Source organism: Schistocerca americana, chromosome 6, assembly GCF_021461395.2.
Source record: "Schistocerca americana isolate TAMUIC-IGC-003095 chromosome 6, iqSchAmer2.1, whole genome shotgun sequence".
NCBI lineage: Eukaryota > Metazoa > Arthropoda > Insecta > Orthoptera > Acrididae > Schistocerca > Schistocerca americana.
This window is the reverse complement of record NC_060124.1, coordinates 259,644,046-259,665,203: the sequence shown is the minus strand read 5'-3', so window position 1 is coordinate 259,665,203 and position 21,158 is coordinate 259,644,046. Positions and strand designations below refer to the sequence as shown.

The following is a 21,158-nucleotide window of genomic DNA, read 5'->3' as shown; positions in this document are numbered from 1 at the left end:
AGCGATGTGTGGGAGGGTAAGATTACACCTCATATCACTAATTCAGTTTGCAGAAGGATTTTGGAACATACACTCTGCTTGAACATTATGAATCACATTGAAGAAAACAATTTATTGAAAAAAAAAAAAAAAGAGGCCAATACAGATTGAAAAAATATCATTCTTGTGAAAAACAATTAGCTATTTATTCTCACAAAGTAATGAGTGCTATAAGCAGGGAACGTCAAATTGAATCCATATTTTTCGATTTTCAGAAGGCTTTTGACACCATTCCTCATAAGTGACTTCTAAGTAAATTGTGTGCCTACGGAGTATCGTCTCAGTTGTGTGACTGGATTCGTTATTTCCTGTCAGAAACGTCAAAGTTTGTAATAACTGATGGAAAGTCACTGAGTAAAACAGAAGTAATATCTGGCATCTGCCAAGGAAGTGTTATAGGCCCTCTGTTATTCCTGATCAACATAAACAATTTGGGAGACAATGTGAGCAGTCTACTTTGATTATTTGCAGATGATGCTGTCATTTACCATCAAGCAATATGATTTACACAAGATATCTGTATGGTGCAAAAAGTTGCAATTGACTGTAAGGAAATTGGATAATTTTTTATTTTGTCCATCTCAGTTGCACTGATATGAACTTTAGCTGTAGTGGTTACTGGATTCAGGCTGACACACCTATTCTCAAACCACACACCTTGCTATCAACCATAATTATTTACACAGTGTGATGCCAAAAGGCGCAAACAGATTCTGTATGGCAAAATATATGGTAGGCAACAAGTGCAATCACTGATCTTAGCCCGTGTGTGTCTGTTGCAGCTGACAGACACTGTTGCAATTGGTTGCATTAATAGCAACGTGTGTGGTTTGAGAATGGGTGTGTCAGCCTGAAACCAGTAACCACTGCAACTGAAGTTTACATCAATGAAACTCAGAAGGACAAAATAAAAGATTATCCAATTTTCTCAGTACGGAACAGTTGTGGCCTTACCATCCTGTGGCAGCATGTGTCTATCATCCACATGAGCACTAAAAGTAATTCACTACATGTCAGTTACACAATAACTGTGTACAAACCCCCGACCCCCTGCAGGGGACATTGTGGATAGTGCTGCCAGAATGATTAGTACAGGCATAAACATTACTCAAATAAGTAACAGGAACACTACAAGTTATATGGACACAAATAATTGGCATAGGTGAACTTAAGTTAATCATTGGATGTTTTTTCTGCAACTGATCCCACCGTAAGAGTCATAGTATCATTCCAAAAAACTCTACACTCAATAATGTGGAAATATGCACGTAATACAATATTAGTTGGTGGACTTCAACCTATTAAGTCTAGACTGAGACATATAAGGATTCATTGCAGGTGATACAGACAGGCAGTCTTGTGAAGTACTTGAACATGTTTTCCGAAAACTGTCTCCAACAGCTATTTCTACAACCCACTCACAACTGAAATATTTTATACACTGTAGGTACAAACAGGCTTAACCTTATTGACAGTGTCAATATAGATATGGGGATTAGTGGTCACGATATAGTGATGATGGTTACTTAAACTTAAAAAAAAAAAAAATTAACAAAGCTAGGAGACTATTAACGCTTAAAAGAACAGATAAACAGTTGCTAACATCCCACTTACACAATGGACAGACATTTAGTTCTAGTCTGAAGGGCACACAGAAATTATGGACAAAGTTTAAACTAACTAATTCGTACTCTGGAGAAGTATCTGACAAGTAATTGGATTAAGGATAATTTTACAAAATGGGTCAAAGGCTTCTGCCCACTCACTTGTTGAACAATCTGACGTGGCAACAGTAGATAGCAAAACAAAAGCTAAATGTTTAAATTTCATGTTTACAAACTCATTCACACAGGAGGATCATATAGACATACCCACTGTTTGATCACTGCACAATTTCCCACGTGGAAGACGTAGAAATAGGCATCCCTGGTGCTGAGCAGCAACTGAGAGTGTTGAAAACAATAAGCCACCAGTTCCAGATGGAATCCCAATTTGGTTTTATGGAGAATACTATCCAACATTAACCCCTTACTTAGCTTGCATTTATCGCTGGTCTCTCGCCCAGGACAAAGCCCCTAGGGGTGCAGGTTACTCCTGTATATAACAAGGGTAAAAGAAGGGACACACAGAAGACCAAAATCCTTAACATCAGTGAGCTGCAGAATTCTTGAACATATTCGAAATTTGAATATAACAAATTTCCTCGATACAAAAAAAGCTTCTGTTCACAAATTAGTGTGGACTTAGAAAGCACTGCTCCTGCAAAACACAGTTTGCCCTTTTCTCGCGATATCCTGCGAACCACGGATGTAGGGCAAAAGGTAGATTCCATATTCCTATATTTCTTGGAAATCTTTTGACACGGTGCCCCACTGCAGACAGTTAATGAAGGTCTGTGCATACAGAACACATTTCCAGATGGCTTGAAGACTTCTTAAGTAACAGCACCCAATACACTGCCCTCAATGGTGAGCGTTCATCAAAGATGAGGGTATTGTCAGGAGTGCCACAGGGAAGTGTGATAGAACCACGCTTATTCTCTACATACATATAGGATGTGATGGATATGGTGAACAGCAATCTGTAAATTTTTACTGATGACCCTATAGTGTATGTGAAACAGTCGTCATAGTGGTTAAACGAAGATTAAAGATGACTCAGAATATCTATTTGGTGTGTAGAATGGCATCTTGCTCCAAATGTAGCAAAATGGTGTGCTGCTTGACACATTCATGTTAATTAAATATCTAGATGTAATGTTGCAAAGTGACATGAAATGGATTTTTTCCAATAGCGGGCCAGTGTAGAGTAGAAAGGCAATGGGAGCCTCTTTGTCTATTTGTCCATCTCCACAGGTTTTACTGGAGTGGAGGGTTGCAGAGAGTGCCTAATCCGCCATACCGAGTGATCATTTTCTCAGAACACATTTCTGAGGTGTTCCAGTTCCTGGGGAAGACTATCTGCAACCTAGATGGTGCATACCTGTGTACTAGTGTCTCTAGTACCCCATTCCTTTGTGCTGGATGGTGGGAGCTGCCTGCATGCAAACACAGGTCACTGTATGTTTCTTTCCACAACATGGTCCAGGGTGCCATCAACTTCTTGCGACCATGATGTTAGGAAATGGTAATCTTCCTTCTGTCTCAGTCTCTATGGTGAATTTGATGTTGAGATGAATGGGGTTCAGATGTGCTAAAAAGCCATGGTGTTTGTCTCTTGCATGTGTTATCCACATAACAGAAAGAGCTAATGGGTTTCCTGTTGGGTGATTGCAGGACATTCTTCTCAAAGTGCTCCTTATGCAAATTCGCAATCACAAGCAAGAGTGAGCTGTCCAGTGCAACTCCTTCTGTTTGTTCATAATGTTCTTCATTAAATCAAAAGTACATGGAGGTCATGACATACCCCAAAAAGTCAGTAGGCTTCCTGTCAAATTTCTCACCATTGAGTTCAAGTGACTCTCGTAGAGGCACCCTGATGAAAAGCAAAACAATGTCAAAGTTTACCAGGACATAAGAACCTTCAACATCGCAGCGCATCAGCAATCGTTGGTTAATATATTAAAAAACTAGAAACCCACCTCGATTGCGAAAAAATCACCTAGTGTTAAGAGTTAACCCAGGTTTCAGTGCAGATAACTACCCACAAGTGCCTAAGAAGACCTTTGTCAATGATTAAAAGAACACCATAGCTACACATTTACAAATGACGAAAAAAGGAAACCACAAACAGTACATATGTATAAAGTCAAAACCACTACTTAACTTAATGGTATACGCTCCACCTCATACCGGCCTATGTTCGATGGGCCATGCCCCGCCATAAACTGCAGCTACAAACGGTCGCTCACTTACAATCCTGACCTGCTATGTATGCACATGCGCAAGACAAGGGAAGTTAGTTGAATCCGCATGCGCATACAAATACGAGAAAGTTTATCCACGTGTCGGGGCTAAATAGCCCATATATTCCCAACCGTGGATCAACGTATATCAAAAAATGAAATGGATAGAACAAGAGACGAGCTAAATAGGACATAAAACCTAAAAATAACCGCACACAGTTGTTTATGCTAGTAAAGAAACTTACATATGAAGCTACCTATGACAACAGGAGGAATGCTTAAAAACTATACCTAAAGCCAGTAGTTAGCCTCTGGGGGGAGGGGGGAGGGGGGGGGGGGCTGATGGGACGTAATCTAAAGACGTTCTGGTAATAAACATAGAGGGGTAAATTGTGAGGCATTCAACGGCTAAAATCACTTTCATCATAAAAGGAAAATGAGGATAAAAAGAAAGAAGATGAACAGCTTGACCAGCCGCACTCGCCAATCAGCGTGCGCATGTGATAATCCCCAGATCATCAGATTTACAAATATGAAGAACACAGTAAAGACGCAAAACCTTCAAAAACTTTTCTATTTCTTAGTAGGAGTTGTTCATTGAGGATACTGTCTTTAACATGTTGCAGATGCTTAAAGATCTGCATTTCTTCCAAAACATCCAGTTTTTTAAGCCCTTAACCTCGACATGAAGTAACTCGATATCAACTTGAGGGCTCGGCGCATGAGCCGTTTGCACAAGGTGTTTCGCATAAGTAGAGCCCTTAGTACCGTCACCGCTTCTAGTAGGAATATGCTCTTCATATCCGAGACCCAGAGCTCGTCCCGTTTGTCTGATGTAAAATTTTGGACAATCCCCACATGTAATTTTATATACTCCTGATTGGGAAAGTTTATCGCTCTTACTCTGCAAGGAGTGAATTAAGTTCCTATGTAAACTATTATTAGTAGAATAGGCGACTATGAAATTATGGGCTCTGAGTAAACGCCCCAATTTGTAACTTATATTGCCTATGTAAGAGATAGATATCATTGCCACCTGTTTGTCATCTAACGCATCCCCTAGGGTGGAAGACGTAATATTATTTTTATTTATTTTCTTGTTATACATCTGTCTTACCAAATGAGGGCTATAACCATTATTTATAGCAATATTCTCAAGTGTGACCAGTTCAGTTTCTACCGCATCTGGTGCAAGAGGGATAGCTGTAACTCGATGAATATTAGAATGAAGAATAATCAACTCATTGACCTCTTTATCCAAAAGTGTTTTATGGTGATGTAAATTGCACTCTAGTATTTGCAGTGTGTGGTCGACCGGTACATTAGTGTATAAACTTGTTATGTCAAACGATACTAGTTTAGAATCTTCAGAACAAGACACCTCGCGTAAACTAGTAGCTAAATGAATGGAATTTTTAACAGAATAGTTTTTAATAAAAACTATTGATGATGCTGTTACGGATTGTTTTAAAACACAACTACTTTACATTTAATGGGAGATTTTACTTACAACCAGCAGGTTTGGCTATGGGAAGCCCCCTAGCTGGGATTTTATCAGAAATTTTTATGAACTACTTAGAGTATGATTTTTTTGCCAGTGACAGAGAGATTCTTAGGAGAATAAAATTTTACAAAAGATATGTTGACGACATTCTATTAATCATTGATGGTTCTCAAAATGATGTAGACCATATTTTTTCGATTTTTAATGAGCTTCACCATAATATCAGTTTTACAATTGAGCGAGAATCCGATACTAGGTCCTTAAATTTTTTGAACTTCACTTTAACTGTGGTTGACAACCGCATTGAATTTAATATCTTTCGGAAAAACACGTTTTCCGACAATATTATACCTGCAGACTCAGCCTATCTGTATGCCCATAAGATGGCCTTTTTTCATTCTAATATTCATCAAGTAACAGCTATCCCTCTTGTACCAGATGCGTTAGAAACTGAACTGGTCACACTTGAGAATATTGCTATAAATAATGGTTATAGGCCTCATTTGGTAAGACAGATGTATAACAAGAAAATAAATAAAAATAATATTACGTCTTCCACCCTAGGGGATGCGTTAGATGACAAACAGGTGGCAATGATATCTGTCCCTTACACAGGCAATATAAGTTACAAATTGGGGCGTTTACTCAGAGCCCATAATTTCAGAGTCGCCTATTCTACTAATAATGGTTTACATAGGAATTTAATTCACTCCTTGCAGAGTAAGAGCGATAAACTTTCCCAATCAGGAGTGTATAAAATTACATGTGGGGATTGTCCAAAATTTTACATCGGACAAACGGGATGAGCTCTGGGTCTCAGGTATAAAGAGCATATTCCTACTAGAAGTGGTGACGGTACTAAGGGCTCTACTTATGCGGAACACCATGTGCAAACAGCTCATTCGCCGAGCCCTCCAGTTGATATCGAGTTACTTCATGCCGACGTTAAGGGCTTAAAACTGGATGTTTTGGAAGAAATGCAGATCTTTAAGCATCTGCAACATGTTAAAGACAATATCCTCAATGCCCAACTCCTACTAAGAAATAGAAAAGTTTTTGAAGGTTTTGCGTCTTTACTTTGTTCTTCATACTAGTAAATCTGATGATCTGGGGGATTATCACATGCACTTGCTGATTGGCGAGCGCAGCTGGTCAGGCTGTTCATTTTCTTTCTTTTTATCCTCATTTTCCTTTTATGATGAAGGTGATTTTAGCCCATCGAACACGTCACGTTTTACCCCTATATCTTTATCACCACGACGTCTTTAGATTACGTTCCATCAGAGACATGAACAGCAACAAATGAGTGAACACTATGAAGGACATGGAGATACCTGGTACATATTGAAAAAACATCGAATAAGAACTACCTTTTGCCTGCTCAATAAAATGTGAGGATCAAAGATGAACTCAGTTTATGGAAGGCCAGGGTATATCCGATTCCATGCCAATGTGACATGACATATTTTGGACTAACAGTGCATACCATCAAAGACCGATGCTGAGAACACCAGTGCCACACTTGACTAACGTACCCCAATAAGTCAGAGGCTGCAGAGCACTGCTTGTCTGAGAATGATGTGATGGAATAAAAACATGCCACAATAAACTTTGAAATACTGGGAGAATGTCGTAAGATAGGCCATCAAAACCGGCAATAAGGAGAATCTCATCTGGTAGGACTGCAGCTGCTGAAGAGGCGTGCTGTGAAACATGTTGTTCTCTGAAGAGGGCTATGCTTACCAAGTCAAATATTACCAGCAGTGACAGGTTGACCATTCAGGACCTGAGAGAGTGCCCAAATTATAGTATTACCTGATGAAAAAGGTAACACTCCTGTCAATCTCTTCCACAAGGGCTACACTGAGAAGATATGTAGCCTGCCTGCTACCCAAGTTCTATGGGAAGATTAATACTGACCCCACCAAGAAGGTGGAGAACAAGACCAGGGTGCTTCTCAAAGTTCAGGTTTACCAGAGCGGCTCAACAAGAAATTGTTACGAGGAGCTGTTCCACAAAGATTTTATGGACTCCCTTAGACCCAAAAAGATGGGTCACATTGTGCCCCACTATTGACTTTATCAGGGCATCTAAATGTTTGCCGAGAAAAATATCTGAAAAACATACTGAGCCCTTATAAATACCGGCATCATGTCCACAACTCTGTAGATTTAGTGAAATGCCTCAACAACATCAGGTTGAAGGACTCAGATGTCCTGGTGAGTTTTGACATCATTTCACTTTTCAGCAGGTTGCCTCTACAAGTGTCACTTGAACTCATTGGTCATAAATTTGTCAGGAAGACCACTGACATTTTCAGGCATGTCCTGACATCCACATATTTTATTTATAATGGAGAATACTATAAACAAATGGAGGTAGTCACAATGTGCAGCCCCCTCCACCTGTGGTAGCATATTTATCAACGAAGCATTTCGAGGAAGAAGTCCTGAAGTCATCCAAATGGATGCTTTTTCTGTTACATGAATAACACATTCATCACCTGGCACCGTGGAAGAAACAAACTCCAAGACTTCATTGCACAACTGAATTCCACTCATCCTAACATCAAGTTCACTATGGTGTCCAAGGCAAAAGGTAGATTACCATTCTTTGATGTAATGATCTAGAGCTTATGGTACCCTTGGCCATGATTAGTATCAGAAGAAAATGCACTTTGACCTGTACTTGCATCCATACAGAGGCCACCACCCCGCACAGTGGAATCGGGTACTAAAACACTAGTACACGGGGAACACACCTTCTCAGACGGCAGAAATATTTTCCCAGGAACTGGATCACGTCAGAACTGTATTCTAAAATAACTCTTACTCAGAATGGCACATTAGGTGTGCTCTGCTCCCCTCCTAGAGCTTGTGGAACAGACTGAGAAAGATGCAGTCAGTGCATTCTTACAGTACACTGTTGGGTTATCAGGAAAAATCTGGTGCATACTGGAAAAGCACTGAGTGATAACTGCCTTTTGCCCACCCAATATAACATAGGCATTACTGGGGAGCATCAAAACCAGCCTGTTTTTTAGAAGGCTGGTGTATATTACATTTTGTGGCAGTGTAGCAAGACATATATTGGACAAAACATGTACACCATCTAAGACTGATGCTGAGAACATGAGTAGCACACTCAACTAATGTATCCCGACAAGTCAGTGGTTGCAGAGCACTATTTGCTTGAGACTCATGCGATGGAATGCGACAGCACCACAATTTTAGCACAAACTTCAAAATAATGGACAGCGTCATTAGAGAGGTCATCAAAATACACATCAGGGAGAATCTCATCAACCGAGACTGTGTCTATAATCTCAGAAAGGCTTGGAAACCAATACTGAGCATAATTAAGAAGACACTTAGCAAAAAACATTCTGACAGCTATGACGGATGGAGTAACTACACCCACACTACAGCAACTGTGACACTCTGCTGGGTATCGTCGGCCACAGACGCTGAAACAATTAGCTATGCAGCCCTGTCGTTATGTGACTTTGGGTGTGGCCCATGCAGTTAAGTGTCACATCACTGAGAAAAGTACTAGCCCATGGAGTGCATCAGTCATCATAGAGCCAAAGATTTCTTCAGATGTGACAAAGAAATATCAATTCTGTTGTGATTACAGGTAATTCAATGCAGATACAATTACAGATGCACATCCAACTTCAGATAATGTGAAAAATCTGTATAACTTGGGACAATGAAGATATTTTTCCATAACAGACCTAAGAAGTGGGTATCATCAACTGGAAGTGGTAACAAAGGACTGACCAAAAATTGCACTTACATTACCTTGGGGTATTCGTAAATGCTATTTAGTTTGAAAAAAGCACCAGCCATTTTCAACAGTTGTTCAATGGAGTTTCGACAGGGTTAAAGCTGAAACAGTGTATGGTGTATCTTGAAGATATTACTGTGTGTACAAAGGACATGAAAGAACATGTACAACAGTTGGGAGAAGTTTTTAAAAGATAGTTTTCAGCATACCTGACCATTAGCATACAGAAATAATACTTTGCACTTGATGAAGTGAGTTGTTTGTGACATATAATTAGCCAGACTCAAGTAAGAACAGATCCAAGATTAGTGCAACCTGTACGAAGCTTTCCAAAACATCAAATGAGAAAGGACTGGGGAATTACTATAGGAAATCTGTAATGAGCTTTTCAGAAAAACCACAACTACTCACGCACTTGTTAAAGAAAGGTGTTGAGTTCCAGTGGAGACTGGAATGCGAAACTATGTCTGAAAAATTAAAAAAGTTACTAACAACTAGTCCCGTATTGATTTTTCTGGACTATGAAAAAGAATTTATTTTATCATGTGAGATTAGCAACCATGTGCTAGGTCATGTTTTAAGTTAGCAAGTGCAAGGTAAGGTATAACCAGATGCTTACGTTTCACAGAAATTGAACAAAGCAGAAAATAATTACTCTACCATCAAAAAGGAAATGTTAAATTGCAATATTGTAATATATGGTGTCTTTCCTTCGCATCCCCTGTGGTAAGTCTACCCCTTTTCTTAGACCTCTCCAGTCCTTTTCCTTCACCCCTCTTCCTTCCCCTTCAACCCTTCTGGCTGAAGAAGGAGCCACTGACTCCATAAACTTGCCTAATTACAACCCTCTTTTATGTGTGTGTTATGCTGCCACTTGGTGAGTAGATTATTTATCTGCACAATTAAATTATCTTGTAATATACGGTGTGATGTAATTCTGCTGTTATTGGTTCAAATGGCTCTGAGCACTATGCGACTTCTGAGGTCATCAGTCGCCTAGAACTTAGAACTAATTAAACCTAACTAACCTAAGGACATCACACACATTCATGCCCGAGGCAGGATTCGGACCTGCAACTGTAGCGGTCACTCAGCTCCGGACTGTAGCGCCTAGAACTGCATGGCCCACTCCGGCCGGCTGCTGTTATTGCTATGGGAAAAAATTCAAGGTGCTAGCAGATCGTACAGCACTGAAATGGTTGTTGGGACTGAAGGAATCTACAAAGTAGGCTTGCACAACAGGCATTAAAACTGAATGAGTTTAATTATGATGTAATGCACAAATCTGGTAAGATACACAGCAATGCAGAGGGGCTTGGCAGAAAAACTGGTGTAGTGAGTGTGCAATTGAGGTCATAGTTTTGCAGAATGACCGAGAGTGCATGCTGCTGATGCAGAGTGCAACCTATTTGCAATGCAACCACAGTCCACCATTTACAATGGATTATTGTGTAAACAACAAGACTTCGGCCTCATGTAGTAGCTCCTATCCTGCTACAGGAAGAAGTATTGAAGGAAGTGCATGACATTATCTGGTCATGGGGATGTAGGACCACATACTGAAGAGTAGCAGATCGAAATTGTTGGAGAAAATGTAAACAAGAGTAAGAAGATTATGTAAAAACCGACTGCCATGTGTACAATGTGCAAATTTTAGTCAACCGTGCATGCCTCTATAGAGACTGCCAGAGGCTACTAAGACCTGCAAGATGATCAGACTGGATGTTCTGGGACCTTTCAGCCAGACTTGCAAGATGATCAGACTGGATGTTCTGGGACCTTTTAGCCAGACACCACTGGGAAACTGTTAAATTCTGATCATTGTAGATCATTTCTCTCGTCACATTGCAATAGTCGCTTTACTGAACCAACAGATGGACACAGTAACACACGTGAATGTAAATAATTGGTTGCTTAAATTCAGTGTTACAGATAAGATAATAATAGATCAGTGCACCATCTTTATGTCAGAATTAATGAAGTAGTTATGTAACTTATAACATAATCAGCAAACTACGAACAGGACCATTGCATCAACAGGCTAATGGAAGCATGGAATGGGTATATTGACAATAGGTAAGAAGATAAGCTACTAAATAGGGTACGTCCAGGATTTGTGCTCCTGGAAGGTGTTCAGACTGCCTGAGCACACCTGACTCTGCTCAATGCTCAGGCTTCCCCACCACTGTGCTATTACGAGCAGGTGTGTAAATGAGATGGCTACATGCTGAACGCTTTACAAGCAGGAAACTTAGGAAGATAAGTAGGATTTTATCACTGGTGTTTATTTTCAACTTCTTAGTTTTCTGTAAGAGGAATAACTTTATTACTTAATTAAATAAATATGTGAGTTGGTGCTAATAAGGTGAGCTGAACTACAAAAAGCTTTCCATAAAGGCATATAATATTGAGCTGTGATGTTTATAGATTTATACATATTTTGATTTTAGAATATGTAATATACATGGAGCTATGCAGATTAAAATCTGCTAAATTCTAACACTGGCTGCTGTTTGTCAATTTCATACCAGAAAAAAAAAGTTCACACAATAATAACTTTGGGGGCTTGGCTGCCCAGTCAAGGATATTGCTTGTTGGGTAGCTTTTTATAAAAGTTTAGAATAATATTTTGTCCACAAATGACTGCCTCGAGTTCCAATCAATGTTTCATGTCATGAACTTGAAGCTGACCTTTCCACAGGATTAATTTTTGTTTGACAGCAGCAATCTTGTCCACCACAAATGACTGCCTCGAGTTCCAGGCAATGTTTCATGTCATGAACTTGAAGCTGACCTTTCCACAGAATTGATTTTTGCTTGACAACATCGATCTTGTCCATCATATCTGTTCCCAAATCAACCTCCCACCTCCTTCCATTAAGAGATTTAATTAGTGATGTCAACCATTTACGACTTTGTCACTACACAATTACTCTTAACTCATTCCCCCTCCCCCCCGATAGCTGCCTTCAGTTCAGCCAGCATTCACCCTCATTTGTCAGAAGACAAGTGTACCATTCCATATCTTCTTTGTGGCTCAAATGTAATGAGGTTTTAGTGAGTGTTTTTCCATCTCATGATAGTCCAGTGGCATTTTAAGCACTTTACATGGTCTTTAAACAATACAAAAAGTAAAGCACTGTCAATTCCATATAGAGTGATGTGGCTTCTTCCCTTTTTCGATTTTTTGGACAGTTGTGTAGACATCCTAACATTCCCAATGCAGACCATAAATCTAATTTACCACAAACAGCAGTGTTATCAAACTGCTTGGCATATTACAAGGCGACTGCATTACCCTAGTGGCATCTGGTTGCAGACTTCCTTTTCGCCTTGCTCCCCTTCCCACAGCCTCACTCACCACTGCACTTGGAGCACTATGCAGGAGTGCGGGTGGAGTGCTTGTGCTCACGGAGTGCTGTTTGACCAGGCCTGTACTACATGAACAGCCATCATAGCGATTGGGATACTTCCTTGCACAGACCTATCACTGCACGAAGCGACGCATGGTAGGAAAATACCTTCACCACTTGAGGCAATCAAACCAAAGATAAGGAAAAACGGTGAACCCATACAAGTTTTTCTGAGGAGATTGAAGGCAATGTGGAAATATGTACAGTACAATGAAAAAATTTGTCATCTGCACCAAGGTCTGTATCAAGTTGTTATGATGACATCACCAGTAAATGCCAACCTGCAATTGCTAAAGCATATGACCATTATACATGTCAGGTGTATTCATCCTTTTAGCGATTCATCAGAGCATCAGATTCATTGCCACACATGACATAAGCGCTCCTTCCAAAGGCAGGGTGGGGGGGAGGGTGGGAGAGAAAAATCAGACAGACACACACACACACACACACACACACACACACACACACACACACACACACACACACCTCATAATCAATTCCATATGTTTTGGGATGGCAAAAGGAGTAGTAGTACTCACATATTAAGGTGTATTATTTTTATTTTTACTTGTATTTACAATGTTACGGTAATGTATTGCTGTAACGCAATCTTTGGACAGAAAATTATTAGTCTTTAACAAGCACCGTAGAATGTTACATTAACAGCCGCGGGTCACAAGCCCTCATCCCTGCACCATCCCTCTGAAGCTTCAGTGGTGTTGGCACGGGATCTTCGAGTCTGTCACCATGCCCTCTGGTGGCAGCAAAAGCAGCAGCAATGCCTACAGTATCTACATGGTAGGGTGAGTGCAGTCTTTTTGTTTGACTGTGAGTGTCATGGCAAGTCAGGGGTTGAGTCATGCTTGTAAGTTCAGTCAGTGACAGGAGTAATTGCAGGAGGTGTAAATATAAATGTTAGTTTTCACCTCATTGACAAGTATAATACGGGTGTCACAAGTAAGAGCTGTGGGTCATTGTCTATTAGTATATAAGCTGTTAACCATGAGTAGATGAAGCTAAGTCAACTCATCATTTCAGTGTATAAGAACAGTGAGTGTGAGCTGCCACTCATGTAAGACTAATTAAGTTGTGGCATGTTAGTGTTACGGTTAAGTGTTCTCATAATTTTATTTTGTTTTGTGTGGTGCAAGCATGTAAGGTAGTGAGGCGTGTTAGGATAGTGGCATGTTTTAGTGGTTTTCTTTTTTTTTTTCATTTATGACTGTGTAGCTGATAGGAGGTAATGATGCTTTGGTCAGTACCACAGGTAGCAGCATTGTTTGTATTGCAAGAAGATAGCTGGGAGGAAGTATTGAGAATTTTAAGAGGTGAAACAGATAAATTGCAAGCAGAATAGGCGGAGAAGAATAAGAGATGCTGAGTAGAAGGAAATGACTGATCACAGATCTCTCCAGTATATATATGAACTGTGGAGAGGATATCACATATGGATAATGGAAAGTGGCTTTCTGGATGTGAGAAATGGGCTGATTCTGGAGAGGGTGGACAGAAAGAAAGAAAAGAGGAAGAGGAAGCTGAAAGAGAGAGGAACAGGCCTGTGGATAATTTACCTGTTCCTGCATAATATCAAACTACTGTTGTGGTACTGCAAACGGCTGAAAGCAAGGGTGAAACTACAGCCGTAATTTTTCCCGAGGGCAGGCAGCTTTATTGTATGATTGAATGATGATGGCGTCCCCTTGGGTAAAATATTCCGGAGGTAAAATAGTCCCCCATTCGGATCTCCAGGCGGGGACTACTCAAGAGGACGTCATTATCAGGAGAAAGAAAACTGGCATTCTACAGATCGGAGAGTGGAATGTCAGATCCCTTAATCAGGCAGGTAGGTTAGAAAATTTAAAAAGGGAAATGGATAGGTTAAAGTTAGATATAGTGGAAATTAGTGAAGTTCGGTGGCAGGAGGAACAAGACTTTTGGTCAGGCGAATACAGGGTTATAAATACAAAATAAAATAGGGGTAATGCAGGAATAGGTTTAATAATGAATAAAAAATAGGAGTGCAGGTAAGTTATTACAAACAGCATAGTGAATGCATTATTGTGGCCAAGATACATATGAAACCCACGCCTACTACAGTAGTACAAGTTTATATGCCAACTAGCTCTGCAGATGAAGAAATTGATGAAATGTATGACGAGATAAAAGAAATTATTCAGGTAGTGAAGGGAGACGAAAATTTAATAGTCATGGGTGACTGGAATTCGACAGTAGGAAAAGGAAGAGAAGGAAACATAGTAGGTGAATATGGATTGGGGCTAAGAAATGAAAGAGGAAGCCACCTGGTAGAATTTTGCACAGAGCATAACTTAATCATAGCTAACACTTGGTTCAAGAAACATGAAAGAAGGTTGTATACATGGAAGAACCCTGGATATACTAGAAGGTTTCAGATAGATTATATAATGGTAAGACAGAGATTTAGGAACCAGATTTTCAATTGTAAGACATTTCCAGGGGCAGATGTGGACTCTGACCACAATCTATTGGTTATGAACTGTAGATTAAAACTGAAGAAACTGCAATAAGGTGGGAATTTAAGGAGATGGGAACTGCATAAACTCACTAAATCAGAGGTTGTACGGAGTTTCAGGGAGAGCATAAGGAAACAATTGACAGGAATGGAGGAAAGAAATACAGTAGAAGAAGAATGGGTAGCTTCGAGGGATGAAATAGTGAAGGCAGCAGAGGATCAAGTAGGTAAGAGGACGAGACCTAATAGAAATCCTTGGGTAACAGAAGAGATATTGAATTTAATTAATGAAAGGAGAAAATATAAAAATGCAGTAAATGAAGCAGGCAAAAAGGAATACAAATGTCTCAAAAATGAGATCGACAGGAAGTGCAAAATGGCTAAGGAGGCATGGCTAGAGGCCAAATGTAAGTATGTAGAGGGAGTAGACAACATTCCATTAGAACTACTGACAGCCTTGGGAGAGCCAGTCCTGACAAAACTCTACCATCTGGTGAGCAAGATGTATGAGAGAGGCGAAATTCCCTCAGACTTCAAGAAGAATATAATAATTCCAATTCCAAAGAAAGCAGGTGTTGACAGATGTGAAAATCACCGAACTATCCGTTTAATAAGTCACAGCTGCAAAATACTAACGCGAATTCTTTACAGACGAATGGAAAAACTGGTAGAAGCCGACCTTGGGGAAGATCAGTTTGGATTCCGTAGAAATATTGGAACACGTGAGGCAATACTGACCCTACAACTTATCTTAGAAGAAAGATTAAGGAAAGGCAAACCTACATTTCTAGCATTTGTAGACTTAGAGAAAGCTTTTGACAATGTTGACTGGAATACTCTCTTTCAAATTCTGAAGGTGGCAAGGGTAAAATACAGGGAGCAAAAGGCTATTTACAATTTGTACAGAAACCAGATGGCAGTTATAAGAGTCGAGGGACATGAAAAGGAAGCAGTGGTTGGGAAGGGAGTGAGACAGGGTTGTAGCCTCTCCCCGATGCTATTCAATCTGTATTTTGAGCAAGCAGTAAAGGAAACAAAAGAAGAGTTCGGAGTAGGTATTAAAATCCATGGAGAAGAAATAAAAACTTTGAGGTTCGCCGATGACATTGTAATTCTGTCAGAGACAGCAAAGGACTTGGAAGAACAGTTGAACGGAATGGACAGTGTCTTGAAACGAGGGTATAAGATGAACATCAACAAAAGCAAAACAAGAATAATGGAATGTACTCGAATTAAGTCGGGTGATGCTGAGGGAATTAGATTAGGAAATGAGACACTTAAAGTAGTAAAGGAGTTTTGCTATTTGGGGAGAAAATAACTGATGATGGTCGAAGTAGAGAGGATATAAAATGCAGACTGGCAATGGCAAGGAAAGCGTTTCTGAAGAAGAGAAATTTGTTAACATCGAGTATTGATTTAAGTGTCAGGAAGTCGTTTCTGGAAGTATTTGTATGGAGTGTAGCCATGTATGGAAGTGAAACATGGACGGTAAATAGTTCGGACAAGAAGAGAATAGAAGCTTTCGAAATGTGGTGCTACAGAAGAATGCTGAAGATTAGATGGGTAGATCACATAACTAATGAGGAGGTATTGAATAGAATTGGGGAGAAGAGGAGCTTGTGGCACCACTTGACTAGAAGAAGGGATCTGTTGGTAGGACATATTCTGAGGCATCAAGGGATCACCAATTTAGTACTGGAGGGCAGAGCGGAGGGTAAAAATCGTAGAGGGAGACTAAGAGATGAATACACTAAGCAGATTCAGAAGGATGTAGGCTGCAGTAGGTACTGGGAGATGAAGAAGCTTGCACAGGATAGAGTAGCATGGAGAGCTGCATCAAACCAATCTTAGGACTGAAGACCACAACAACAACAACAACAACAAATTAGTTGGGGATGGTATCAAAATATAAGCTTCTAGGAACTATCAAGGCACAGAATACTTACTTTGCAAAGCAATTATTTTTCACTACTGGGTGATAATGTCTGTTGTGTTGAGGCCTGGACTGGATGGACAGGGAAGCACATGTGCTGGTGATTTTTGTATTGTGTAGAATGGAAATACAGATGGTTTTGTTGTTTTAGATAGTATAGAGAATGCACAAAAAGTTGTTGATAGTAGTGTTGCAGATGTTGGGGAAGAAATAGTACAGGCACAAATATTTCCTGAGAAGCAGGGGGAACAGACAGAAAGGAAGGAAGAGGAAGACTTTTTGTAAAGTGGGTAATCAAGTAAACAGGGCTGAATCTGCTGAAGAGTGTACACCAGAGGTTCAGAATGTAATGTGAGCACAAGTACTGGGTTAGAGCTTGCAGGGCAAGCACCTGACATGTGCAGTGAGCTGTTTACAGCACAGCCAAGGTCTGATGTATGCAATGGCAGATTTACAGTCACAGATAAAATATTAAAAACAAAAACTTCAGCAGCTTCAGCAGAAACAAGATCACCACCTGAAAAAGCAGTAGCAGCAGGCAGCCAAAAAATGTCTAAGGCCAAGAAGAGCAGCAATGCAGGGAAAGGATTTTCTATGGTGTTGTCGCAGAACAAGGAGAGTGCCTTCCCAAAAGCAAACTGCAAAAACACCACCTACTAGGAACACAAAGCAGCCAAATCACCAGAAGGATTTTTTATTAACAAGAGGATGCAAGCAACATGTAAGCTGAAGGCCACTGCATCAGTATCCGAGTTACCTGAACTCACATCAAATGACAAGGACTCAAATATCGCACAAAAAACAGTGAACAAGGGAAATTGCAAGATAAACAGTCAATCATGGGTAAATACATCTGCTAATAAGTATACTAATGTGTTAAAACTCTTACACCACAATGTTCAATCTCTAGAAAATAAATTATTTCAGTTTGAATTAGTAAATCTGGAACTGAAAATTGATGTTGTATGTGTAACTGAACACTGGTTAGACAAAGACCAGATTACGTCAACTTTGATTCTGGGTTACAAGCTTGCCAGTTATTATTGTAGAAGCAATAGTAAATGTGGTGGAGCAGCTATTTTTGTAAAAGATTATTTAAAATTTACTGCAGTAGAAAATCATCAAAGCTTGGCAAGAGACAAAGCCTTTGAGCTGTGTGTTGTTGATTTGACAGATGTTGATATTTTGGTTGTAACACTATATAGGTTTGGGGACTGGGAAATTTTCATTAAAAATTTTGAAAGGCTGTAAATTTTATAAAGTGCGAGAGAAAGAAAGTGGTTATTGTGAAGATGTAAATGTAGATTGTTTTACAAGATTCAAATCATAGAAATGAAATGTTAAATATAGTCAATAGTTTTGGTTTTAAACACACAGTCAATTCCCCAACTAGAATTACTGCCGATAGTAAAACTGCAGTTGACCAAGTTTTTACAAGACTATGTGACCTAAATTATAGCACTAATGTTATAAATATGGGTTACAGTGGCCATGAAGATCAGCTCCTATCTATTGAACTGAAATCAGACACCAACTGTGGACAAAAAGCTAAAATAGTTTAACAAAGAGACTTCAGTGATGACAACATTAGAGTGTTTAATTTTATGCTGTCAAGGGAAACATGGGGCGATGTCTTTAGTAAAACTGAACTAAATAGCATGCTCGACAGTTTCCACAATGTATACCTTCACTGAAACTTCCTGGCAGATTAAAACTGTGCCCGACCGAGACTCGAACTCGGGACCTTTGCCTTTCGCGGGCAAGTGCTCTACCATCTGAGCTACCGAAGCACGACTCACGCCTGGTACTCACAGCTTTACTTCTGCCAGTATCTCGTCACCTACCTTCCAAACTTTACAGAAGCTCTCCTGCGAACCTGCAGAACTAGCATTCCTGAAAGAAAGGATAATGCGGAGACATGGCTTAGCCACAGCCTAGGGGATGTTTCCAGAATGAGATTTACACTCTGCAGCGGAGTGTGCGCTGATATGAAACTTCCTGGCAGATTAAAACTGTGTGCCTGACCGAGACTCGAACTCTGGACCTTTGCCTTTCGCGGGCAAGTGCTCTACCATCTGAGCTACCGAAGCACGACTCACACCCGGTACTCACAGCTTTACTTCTGCCAGTATCTCGTCTCCTACCTTCCAAACTTTACAGAAGCTCTCCTGCGAACCTGCAGAACTAGCACTCCTGAAAGAAAGGATACTGCGGAGACATGGCTTAGCCATAGCCTAGAATGAGATTTTCACTCTGCAGCGGAGTGTGCGCTGATATGAAACTTCCTGGCAGATTAAAACTGTGTGCCCGACCGAGACTCGAACTCGGGACTTTTGCCTTTCGCGGGCAAGTGCTCTACCATATGAGCTACCGAAGCACAACTCACGCCCGGTACTCACAGCTTTACTTCTGCCAGTATCTCGTCTCCTACTTTCCAAACTTTACAGAAGCTCTCCTGGCGTGAGTCTTTTCCACAGAGGAGGCCAATGTAGTGCTGTGGCCTGGTCTTTGGACAGAAAATTATGTCTTTAACAAAAGTAAGGAGAAGTAGGATGGAAGCGCCAAAAAACATTGCGTTAACATGTGTGGATCAGTAGCCACCAGTGTGGTGACATGTGGGTCACAATAACAGATATGCCAGTGGATTGTGCAGTGAGTATAGCCAAGCTCAACAGTAAATGGTGCCATGCAGCAGTTAGAATGTAGCAAGTAGGGCAGTGTCACCACACCGGCGCAAGTTTCTTGCTATGGCAATGTCACTAGATGTCATGTTTTAGTGAAACAAATGGGCACTGGAAGCATATAAATAAGTCTGAATTTGAAGGCAGGGATCACTTGTCAGCACCACAAGCCAGCAGTACACCATTTTACAGAACATCAAGATGACTGGTCTTTGCCTGTTGCAGCCATAGGTTGAAGATCTGACTGCATCTCCTGTCTGCACTAAGTCTTTCATGGGACTCAGTCACTGCCCTGCCATCCCTGCTGCTGCCACCGACACTGGGTTCCTAGGAGGACTACTGTCCGAGGGCAGCAGGATGCACCTCACGCACAGCAGACTCCACACGCCACCACCACAGCCACGTGTGGAGCTCCCTGTCTCCCAAGTGAGATACCATCGCAGCAGAACATGATGCACCACTCGCATCAACAACTGTGGCCTACACAGGCTGCCGGCCTCAGCAGCATGAGGTACTGGCTTGGTTGCACCCCATTCATCAGCCCCACCAGGATCAACAAGCAGATACATGCCTGCCAAAACATGTCATATATCTAAGTCAATAAAAGTTCTTTGTAACTGTTAAAAATGTTCGCTGTGGGCCCCATACCCTGTCGCCACCGCTCACTCAACCTCTGGCATGCACAGCACACTACAGTTACAAGGAACATCAGATCACAGGAGTAGTTTCTTATATATGTTTGGGGGTTTAGCATAAGGTGTTAATCACAGATAATGGACTTGGAAGAAGGGATGGAGAATGATTACAACATATTTTCTCCAGTAACATAATCAGCTAGGAAGCCCGTGGGTTGCATCATAGTCTTGGCAGTACTGCATCTCTGGAATTGCTAGGGGATAAGAGCATTGCAAGACCAGTCACTGGACGGAGGGGTAGTTTTCTCCAGACAGGAAGACATCATACTAACCAGTCACTGGTGGATGCTAAAACTAAGATAAAATGTGTGGGAAGTGGGAAATGAAGTACGGAGGTTAGAAGAACTGTTCTTGGAACTGCGCCAAAAGTTTGAGAAGAAGGATGTATTAGGTGCAGTTCTGAAAGAGTACTGAGAACTATTATCTCCTTGAAATGTCTAAGAGACCAGTTATCACCAGCTGCGGATTTAGTGTCATGTACCTAGCAATGAGCAAGCAGTAAAGGAAACAAAAGAAAAATTCGGGGTAGGAATTAAAATCCATGGAGAAGAAATAAAAACTTATAGGTTCGCTGATGACATTGTAATTCTGTCAGAGACAGCAAAGGACTTGGAAGGGCAGCTGAACGGAATGGACAATGTCTTAAAAGGAGGATATAAGATGAACATCAAGACAAGCAAAACGAGTATAATGGAATGTACTCGAATTAAGTTGGGTGATACTGAGGGAATTAGATTAGGAAATGAGACACTTAAAGGAGTTTTCC

The 21,158-nt window shown here is 40.6% G+C and overlaps 1 protein-coding gene across 4 annotated transcripts in view; it reads right to left on the bottom strand.

Annotated features, from left to right (window-relative positions):
* LOC124619414 (minichromosome maintenance domain-containing protein 2-like) overlaps window positions 1–21,158 on the bottom strand; it is a 284,363-nt gene that overhangs the window by 220,438 nt on the left and 42,767 nt on the right. The window lies entirely within an intron of this gene.